Here is an 8505-nt window from a genome sequence, read left to right as displayed (position 1 = left end):
GGGTAAAATGGCATTGATCTTAGGAAGCGGGGCGGGGGGGGGGGGGGAGGGGGTTAAATTTTCATTTTAATCTGTCCAAGATTGTGGGAAATAGGAGACGTTTACGCCTGGGAGGGGTACCTTTTTCAGGATGGAGGGGCATAAAAGGGTAAGAATTTCACGGGTAGGGAAAAAAATGCCAATTAGGTACTTAAAAGGGCCATTAAAAAAAAAAAAAAAAATCAAACAGGCCATCAGCTCCCTCGCAACCTCGTTCCCAGAGCTTTTCCCTTGTAAACTGGGGAGGGGCGGTTTGACTCGTCACGCTATCTTTCATCCCCAACGAGTCAGGAGGAAAGATTGCGTGACGAGCCAAAAGAGCGTCTACAAGGGAGGCTAACCCAACCGACGAAAAAAGATAGTGTTTTTACTGTAGCGTGGAGGTATGTGAAAGCAGAACCATTTCCTAGGGTTACCTTTCCTGTCGAAAATGGTATATAAAAGGGTTCAGTAAAAACCAGAAATTAACTGTGTTTGCAAGGGCCACCGCGACAAAATATCAGATCCTGTAGACGCGTGCGAGTGTCTACAATGTTCCCATACTTACTCGGCGCTACGTACCTTGATGGTTATCTACCATATCACATGTAACGCGCGCAAATGTCCGAGAAAAATATTATCAGACGCTCGTTACAATCAGATGTGGATTTACACATCGACTTTTCAAACGGAAACGGTGCGTGTGGACGGGATATTAAATTACTACCTCCTTAACACAAAGCAAAGGGTGGTCACATTTTTATGCACAAAAATCTTTTCCATTTTGCATGCGCACTTGGCCAGCACGTGCAGTATGTTTCTTTTATCAGGTGCGAGCAAATGTCGTTGTCAGTGATTGGTTTCAGTTTCTAATCCATATTCATAACTAACTTCACACGCAGTTCTCGGATTTGTTCGAAATCCGTTGGAAGGAGTGGTTTGACTGTCCTCTTTAAAGAAGAAAAATGATGACATGCAAAGGCTTAAAGCATAGAAAGATTGAGCACACGCTAGAGGTGAGTCCTATTTTACAAATTAAGCTGAAAATTTGTCGTAAACGCTACAAGCAAACCAGGGATATGTTGCTGACTTAACACGTGTGTTGGCTTGCCTTCTCGTTGAAAATATCGATTGAAACTTTTTGACTGTACTCAACTGACTTGGTCTCGTTCTTAGTAGTAATCTTAATTTTACCTCGAAAGTTAAAAAAACGTACAGACTGAGCCGTTATGTACGTCCTTTGCCGAATTGAAGACTCGGTTATGATTGACATTTTCACAACTGGAAGCATGGCGTTTATATTTAGCTTGCGGCTTGTTCTGCAGCATTACTAAATATAATAATTTGTGTCTTCAGACCATCAAATTCAGTATATTGCAAATGAAAATGTGAAGACAGAGACCGAGAGAACAAGCTGGAATTACTGCAAAGGTAAGAGCTTTATCATCATTCAATAAGTCTCGATATCAACTTGCATATTCTCCTCGTCGTTTTCCATACCTTTGTTCTGTCACTAGTTGGGAGAATTAAATGTTTGTCGAACATCAAGACCGTGATTTTTTTCTTTGGTGATCACGCCATTTATTCTCGTAACCTACATGTTGGGTTAAGTGGTCATATCATAAGGAGAAATCAGATGCTGATAACTATATTGGGGATTACTAAGTTAAGGGGGCTCGTAAGGGTTTTTCATTTCTTATAGTGTTTATGAAATGATGAAAGGCTATACAAAATATTTCAGCTGACCATATGGGCAAACTATAAACATCTTATGTGCTGTTGGGCAATACGTTAAGGTTAGTTCTGGCCTCATAGCGATTGCCATGGCAACAGTTCAGCTCCACATAAGAACCTCTAAATTTTAGTCAGTTTAGCAAAGGATCTCAAAAACCAAGTCTGTGACCTACCTGAATGTTGCGTACACACAAAAATGAAGATAGATCATCTCGCGAAATTTCGAGATAAAAACTAAAGTTTCCTGCAGGTTTTATTTCCGGTTCGTGCGATTTTACGCCGCATTTGCAGTGATTGTAATTCCAACTCCAGCTTTTAATCCTGGGTTAAGATTGATATTTTGGCCCGTTTATTTTCTCCAATAATATAGCATTTGCTGCAAATCATTAAGTTGGTTATTTTTATTGCAGGAAAGTCATTCAGTAAATTACTGAAAACGGGAAACGAAAGAACGGAATGCAAGAGATTCTGAAATCTCAGTGGAAAGAGAACGGCCATGCTTCAAAGGTAAGAACTTTAAAATGATATATCGGATGACGAATGTCTTCAAAAAATAATGGCTGACTGAATCTCTTAATTATTTCAACTAAAACAGCTTGGTACACTCAACTATTTTTCAACATACGGCAAACAGCGAAACAACGGATAGCCGGGGATGGGTAGTTTTTATTTAAATGAAGCGAATCATGCCAGCTATTATTTTTCTTACAGTTTTTAAATTAAGCTCAATCATTTCAAGTCCCTATCCAAGACTGTAGTTCAAGTTATTTCATATTTAAAGGTATTTACTTAAGAATTTCGCGCCAGTTTCTGTCTTTTTTCGAGTATTTTAAATTTTAAGCAAAATAATGACCATAATGAATCCAAAATCTGCTGTCTGTGCCAAATTGATTATATCGTTAACCTTGCCTTGGCCTCAAATGGAGCAAAGTTTGTTTCAATCTTGTCTTTGGCCGGAATCCATAGCCTAATTTTGTATTTGGACAAAACATTGTAACAAACCAGTATCGTTGTTTAAAATTTCACAGTGGATATTAGAAATCCCAAATTATTGTCTCTAAGCAACGCCTGGCAGCTTACGTATATTTTCCGCATATATTTAGTGCCAAAAAATCAAGCATATATTGTTTGCTAAGCTTTCGAATAGTGGTAGGTCAGTTGTACGAGAATTGATACAAAATCATTTAACAAATTGAGGTTTTGAGTCTAAGAATGTAACTGTAATCTGTGACTCAGAATATATTAATCATACAAGGACCTAATTTGAGGAGGATGGCAACAATTTTTCGGACCTGAGAGTGGATCTTTTTTAAATAAAAAATTCGCATCTGTAGAAGGCAAGCTTCGATTTCCTTCATACTACGCTACAGCGACTAAAACTTAGTTCGCCCTTCATATCCTGAACATTGGGACAGAAATTTCTCTCAAGCCTAAAACTTTCTCGTAAGCTGTAAGAACACTGATTTTTGAAATATTTCGATTTATGCAAATTACGAGCTGTTTGACTGATTTGTGCTTTATTTCAACAATTTTCAAGCATAAATATCTTAAAATCGCAACCAACTAAGAAGTTCAATCTACTTTAAATTGTTTGCTATGATAAAAGATCTTTGCACGGAAAAGAGAAAGTTGTATGCTTCATTTTTCTTGAGATATTGACAAAAAATGCCGGAAAAAACAAAATCAGTCCTTCAGAATTGACTCTTGATTTACCGGGAAAACACTCTTGGGGACTTTTTTTCTAAGTTCGCCCACAACTTGCCCAGATTGAGTAGTTCAAATCCCTTGAGTTTCGTTGTAGAGTGTCTTCCTAGATTTTGAGATAATCGACATCATTTAAAGTGCGGTGGGCTTTGCATCAACGTTGCTTGGAAACCAATGTTAAATAGTCTTTGATCATAGGTCAGGTCAGAAAAACGTCTCCGAGCGTCTTTAACAAGAAACCAGTTTCAAAAAACGTATGGCATAGATTGATATCTCCATATCTTAACAAGTTCACAGAAAAAGTGACCCCTTTACGATTGAGAAAAGGATTTCAAAGGCTAGAACACAAACATTTCGTATCAGTAATCTAGCAAAGACTGTCTAAAAAATTTGGCAACCTTAACATCGATCTACACATCAAAAGTATCCGTGATGAAATACCTAGAAGCTGATAAATAGATTTTCAGGGATCAAACACAATTTATTAGAAAGTGATTTATTCAAAATACGACCATTGATTGAAAGACTTATATGTCTTGACCTTCAGTAGGCTTGTAGGAGTTGAGTAGACCGAGGGCTCAATTCGTTGAAAATTATATTTTGGTGGAAATAAAGCCTTTTATTTTGTTTCTTGATCCAAGATATAAGACTTTTATTTGATTTCCAAGCAGAACGATTTACCAAAGAAACGAAATCACGTGACACTCAATTTAAAAAAACGTGAAAGATGGTTTTCCGAGAAAATCTAGAATATCAAATTTTTCAAAAGTTGATTTTGAGCAGCAGTTTTGTACTCTGAGTCATTTTCGTCGCGAATGATTGGAAACGCTACTTTTAAGTATCGAGATTTTGTCTCTTTTTAATTTGGCGTATTTCTCAAAAAAATGATACTGAATTGCATATTTTTTGAGGGAAAAGCGCAGATTTCAATGGTGAATTGTATAGGAGTTTAGTTGTCTTGGAGCTTGACTTTTTAAGAACGATAATGCGGACGAAATTAAAGCTTTCTGTTTGTTACATTGCAAACTTATATTTGATTTCAAAACAAAACAATTTATCATAGAAACAAAATTAGGTGACACTCAATTTCAAGGAAGTCTGTTTTATGATTACAACTCGCATAGAAGTAAATCACGATGCTTCAAATGATATTCATTGGTAATCATATTTGAAATTATTTTGAGACCGTCTCCATGCAAATCTAGATTCATTTTTCACAAGTTGATTTTGACTATTTGTACTCCATGTTATTTTTGTCACGAATGATTGAAAAGGAAGTTTAAGAAAAGAGATTTTGACGTGTTTCTCAAACGTAGATACAACGATAAATACCGACGAAATAAAACAGGAGAAGATAAAAATTGATTAGTGTACAACGAAACCCTCGCAGAACATTTAATATTGCCGATCCTTCTTTTAGAGTGCGACGCGCCTTACCGAAGCCACCCAACAAACTTTTTGTACAAGTTAGCCAATCAGGATACGCGAATTTCATTTAACGGTCACGTCTCCTTGCAAAGTCCAACAGGCAAGTGACGCAACAACGAATTATTGAAAACATGTCGTTTTGTATTTTATGAACAAGGAGGAAGATATCCTGATTGGCTAACTTGTAAAAAAAAGTTTGTTGGATGGCCACGGTAAGGCGCGTCGCATTGTAAAAACAGTTCGAAATGTGATCATATTTAAAAAAAGAATCGTTCAAATGGGGTGAAAAATGATTGAAAACTGATGGAAGAAACACTCTTGTAGAAAAACTGATCAAACTTGAAAAAAAATATTGCAAGCAAAATTTTAATTTTTCCTCATTTTCGTCGTTGATAAAAAAAATTGTATATGTGAAACGTGAATTTTAGCTCAGAAATTTGCTAAAAGGAGAAAAAAAAAAGAAAGAAATTGCTGGCGTATCGGGGCAGAGATAAGGCAGAGATAAGGCCGTCGTTCATCTATTCATGGCGATAGCTTTTAACCACAAGACCACCTTGGAATTGCTTAACAAAGAACGGTCAAAATTGACTAGAAATAGGTTGTGAGCCTCATGTTTTATTACTTAGTTCGTGTCCCCTTTGCTTCGTAACCAATGACAAGATAGGTCGTGCACGCGTGCAAATTATGTAAATAAGACAAACAAGTTTACAAGTTGGAAAACAACACTCGCGTCAAAAATTCATCATGCATAAAGAAATTTTACAACAAACGTTCAGCGAAATATTACGGTTTCATCATTAAAGAATAGAGTTTCAAGTTACATGTAATGGAATTAAATTAAACTGGAGAATTAGTGAGCGTTCAGGTAAAAAAGAAATTCAAATTTTCCATAAATAAACTTTATCTTTTTCTCAAAGGTGACATGTAAGGAGCATGTATTTAATTTTCTGCAAAACAATGTATATATTTTTTGGCAGTACAAAATAGAGAAATGCGAGTTATTTCGCAATCAAAATTTTACGATTTCAGAAAGCGAGTTCGAGTAATCTAATATTAGTGTTAATTACAGATGCTGTTTGTTGTGTTACATGAAATTAATGTCAAGTTCCTTTTCTTTTAGCTGTCAATCTCAAGTTGGACTGAAACACAAGAGTGAAGAACAAATCGCCTCCGCAAGCTGAAAAGTATACACAAGCAAGTAGGACAAGAGAAAGACTGAACATCGCTGAACTTTTTGGGCATATTTTAAGGTAGAAAATGTACTGTTTTATCGAACTCTTGTACAGAACGTTTGACTATAAGAGTTGTTTGAATTAGGTCAAGTTTTAAAAACAGCAAAGGTCGATAACAAATTTCAATAACATTAATTAACGAAAATATAAGATTTCAGCAAAAGTTCGCCAAAAACAATAATCTTAGACATAATTTTGCTGATTAGAAACATTAGATTTTACTGAACAAGTCCTTGAATTCTAGAATTTGAAAACAACGGCAAGAGTCGATAACAAATTCCAACAAACATTCAAACAAAATGTAAGATTTCAGCAAGTATCCACCAAAAACAATCTTAAACATAGTTTTGCTGATTAGAAACATTAGATTTTATGACAATTGCTTGACTGAACAAGTCTTTGACTTCTAGAATTTAACTGGCAACGGCAAGAGTCGATAACAAATTCCAACAAACATTCAAACAAAATGTAAGATTTCAGCAGGTATCCACCAAAAACAAACTTAAAACATTGTTGTGCTGATTAGAAACATTAGATTTTATGACAATTGGAACTGATCGAAACAAGACTTTGAATTCTAGAATGTTATTGGCCTTTTATGGTGGAACTTTCCATTCGGAACAGGATTCTTACGAGTGCACGATACAAAACATTCACGGCATAGGCCTCGGTTGTACAAAGAGCGGGTATCTTTATCCACTGGATAAATCCTATCCAGCTGATAAAATGTATTCCAACCAATATGTTTTATCTACTGGTTAGCGACAAATCCACTGGATAAAGTTATCCGCTCTTTGAACAACCAGGGCCAGCCTGATTTCGGTGGATTTTAGCTTAAACAATTGCTGTTTATGTGACAAAAATTTCAAATTCTGAAATTACAGTCGTATGCTTTGGAAGAAGATTACAACTTTTGCTTTTGGCACAACTCCAGACTTACAAACGGCAAAAAATCGAGTCTTGTATCGTGCACTCACATTTTTTCAATTTCGCTACGGTTTTGGTTGCTTGCAAGTCTTTTACTAGTCAGACAAGTTAGTGATCTTTCCGTCGTTTTGAAACTGGCTGAAAAATATCGCAAAATGCAGTGTTTGTATTGGAAGTAAACAGAACAGGCAATTGGCAAATTCAGAAAATTTTTGTGAACGTTTCTTTACAAATACTGCATTTCGCGACATGTTTTCAATCTGTTCCGAAGCGGCTGAAAAATTGCTAACTTATCTAAACTGCAATTAGAAGAAAATTCGAACACTTTTTGTGAACCAAAACTCAGCATTTTGTTAAGAATAACCAACTTACGCTTGCTCCGCTAATTTTTCAAAGCAAAAAAGACTTAGTTAAAGTTTTGTAATGCTTCGTTTTTGACTTCAGTAATTCCTTTCACACAATTTTTTGTCAACCAAGTAGTTTATTTACTTTCACCATCTGATTTATATTCTTAACTACTCTTAAGCAGCAATTAGTTCTTATATATGTAATTAGTTACAATAACTTGTAGTTAATATCAATTAGTCAATAAAGAATTCAAAACTATTTTATTTGTCTTCTATTAATTACAATAATAAATGAATAAAAAAACTGGCGCTTTTAAAGGGGGCCTGGTAACTAGTCATTTTGTAGGCTATCTCTTTTACTTTTTTTTGCCTAGGAGAGGTTGCCGAAAAGAAAAAAAGTCCTGCGCTTTTAACACGGGGTCTAGCACAAAATCAAAATATAACTTAGCTTTTGAAGGGCTAAATCCGTGTAAAACCTGCACGGATTTTTCCCGCCAAAAGACTTAGTTTTTTTTTGACTCGATGCTAGAACACCCCCATCAAAAGCACAGCGCTTTTTTTCTCAGGAAAGGCAAAAATGTGTAAAAGAAATAGACTACAAAATGACTAGTTGCCAAAGCCCCCTTTAAAAGCGCGTTTTTCCTTCAACCCACATAAAAGCGAAAAATTTTTCCCGCCAAAAGACTTAGAATATTTTTGACTCGTGAATTATGAAAGCAAAATTTTTTCCCGCCAAGACTTTACATTTTACAGGTTACATTTCCAGCCTAAGGTTTTGAAAAGGTTGAATTTTTTATTTTAAATCTGAAGAATTCGAATGCAACTTTTACTCCTAAAAGAATTTAATTTTTCAAAAATTGAAAACTCGTAAAAACGCGCTTTTTTGGAGCTAAGGTAAAACTATTTAAGGTGACTAACACCAGTTTCCAGCTCTTTTAAGCACCAATACTTAAATGGATCAATACTAGCACTCTTTATCAGTTGATGCAGCAATAATGATATCAAAGCAAATGCCGAATCAATGATTAACCAGTTATGGTCATTTTCTCGACATGATAGGTTATGAAACTAACAGTATATACTATTAAAAGCGCCCTAACTTAATTGAACTTTCA

At 35.5% G+C, this 8505-nt stretch overlaps 1 long non-coding RNA gene across 1 annotated transcript; it reads left to right on the top strand.

The window, feature by feature from the left end:
- Nucleotides 1-333: 333 nt before the first annotated feature.
- LOC146449585 (uncharacterized) lies at nucleotides 334-8503 on the top strand. Its single transcript, XR_014860577.1, has 5 exons — nucleotides 334-422; nucleotides 921-1034; nucleotides 1375-1449; nucleotides 2163-2259; nucleotides 6005-8503. It is a non-coding gene; the product is annotated as an uncharacterized LOC146449585 (long non-coding RNA).
- Nucleotides 8504-8505: the final 2 nt, after the last annotated feature.

Source organism: Pavona decussata, unplaced genomic scaffold, assembly GCF_977016875.1.
Source record: "Pavona decussata unplaced genomic scaffold, jaPavDecu1.1 SCAFFOLD_602, whole genome shotgun sequence".
Taxonomy (NCBI): domain Eukaryota; kingdom Metazoa; phylum Cnidaria; class Anthozoa; order Scleractinia; family Agariciidae; genus Pavona; species Pavona decussata.
This window is presented reverse-complemented; position numbering and strand designations above follow the sequence as displayed.